Raw genomic sequence first — 281 nt, 5'->3', positions numbered from 1 at the left:
GGTTTTTATGGTGGGTGTATTTCTCTTTTTCCAACTCTAGATGGCAGCACAGCACCAGGAATGCCATCCATGGCCAGGCAAAGCTTCCCCGAAACAATATCCCACCGTCATGGACAGCCGGCTACGGACGACGGGAACCCCATGGAGGGCGGCTGTATCCATGGACCGGGAGACCGACCCCCCTCCCCCATCTACAAACCTGATCATTGTGTACTAGATATGTGAGACTTCTTACCTTCTGAAGAGGGCCAGCAACGGACCCAGGGGGCCAGCAACAGACC

Source organism: Nanorana parkeri, unplaced genomic scaffold (genome assembly GCF_000935625.1).
Source record: "Nanorana parkeri isolate BGI_ZX_2015 unplaced genomic scaffold, ASM93562v1 scaffold2341, whole genome shotgun sequence".
NCBI classification, from domain to species: Eukaryota; Metazoa; Chordata; class Amphibia; order Anura; family Dicroglossidae; genus Nanorana; species Nanorana parkeri.
The sequence above is the reverse complement of the archived record's forward strand: the minus strand, read 5'-3'. Positions refer to the sequence as shown.